Below are 1,543 nucleotides of genomic sequence, written 5' to 3' on the forward strand. Positions count from 1 at the left end.
TCTCCCCGGCCCCTCCCTCTCTTCTTCAAAGACCAGAAGTAGCTTCACCACTTCCATTTAGCTTCACCCCTATATCCCCACTTGCTTCCCGTGTATCTTACCAAAATAAGTGCAGAAGAAATGGCATCCAGGAGGCCCACTTAACCCAGCATGTCATCAGCGTGCCGTGCGCACCTCAGACTACTCATGATTGCTCCCTTTCCTCTGTGCCTGGGAATCTGGAAGCCTTTAGAGAATCTGCTCATTAGCAAATGAAAATGTTCATATGGATTGTGCATGCCAAAGCGTACCACACTGCTTCAATGCTGACAAGGATAAAGACTGGGATTCTAGACAGGACTCTTGACACCACTCGCTGAGATTTCTAGGGCTCCTAAGAAGGGCACTGTGGGCCTTTTCCACAAAGGAATGCCTATCACCATAAAATTCAAGCTATGTTCCAAGGAAATGACTCCTGACTGTCCCCCAGTCCATTCCATCATACATTCACGCCTGTTTTAATGTAAAATTTCTCTCAGAAATTCTGGTAAAAGGAACACTTCAAGGAAATGTGCCACAACTATCCTATGACTCCAAGCAACTTGAAAAATCAAATTACACCCTCAAGGGCACCATTCAAAGGGCCAACCTCTTTAAAGGTACAGGGTCTAATTTTATTCCAAGGTTGTTTTTCTCCATTAATATAAATCTTATAAATGTTTCTGCTGAATAAATGTAGTAGAGCTTGGGGTGATATACAGTCTGTATTTTTTTTCTAAACTCTTTTGGTGCTAAAAGTTTACATCAGAACTTGCTAACACTATGCGCCAGCAAATTCCTTGGCTGTAAGGAATTGCACAGGATGCAAACTGATCCAATCAGAAAACCTCCTAAGACTTTAGAACTGGACCCAAGGCTAGTGTTGAGTCCACACGCAGACAGCTAATATAGAACCAGGCTGGCTAGTCTCCTTATGAGCATTTAAACCAGAGCAAGCCCATGCAGAAAGAAAAATGGAAAAATTAAGCAAAATCATTTTTAAAAAATCAGTTAATGAAATATTTTTTATATATCAATTTAAATTTAAAATGTGATTTTTTTCCGACTAAAATGAATTAAATTGAAATTGATAACAAAAACTATATTGAAAACCACTAGATATTTAGAAATTAAATAACATATCTTTAGATAACTCATAGAAAAAAATCATAACACCAGATAAACTTTAAAACATGTTGAGGTGAATGAAATAAAATTAAATTGGGATACAAGTAAACAGTGCTAAGAGAAAAAAATTATATAGTATTAGCTCCCTATATTAGGAAAAGAAAAACATCTCAAATTAATGCTATCATCTTCTGCCTTAAGAAATTTGAAAAAAAAAAAAAAAAGAACAAACAAATCCAAATCACAAAGAAGACAATAATATAAAGGTAGGGGGACTCAGGTCAATAATTTCTGACATTGCCAGTTAAACAGAAGACCCAATGATATTATGGGCTTCTGTACTCTTTTAGAATATTTTGCTGAGTTTACACACCTATAATATTCAACAACGGAACTT

The sequence above is a fragment of the Octodon degus genome, unplaced genomic scaffold (assembly GCF_000260255.1).
Source record: "Octodon degus isolate 3935 unplaced genomic scaffold, OctDeg1.0 scaffold00114, whole genome shotgun sequence".
In the NCBI taxonomy this organism is placed as follows: Eukaryota; Metazoa; Chordata; class Mammalia; order Rodentia; family Octodontidae; genus Octodon; species Octodon degus.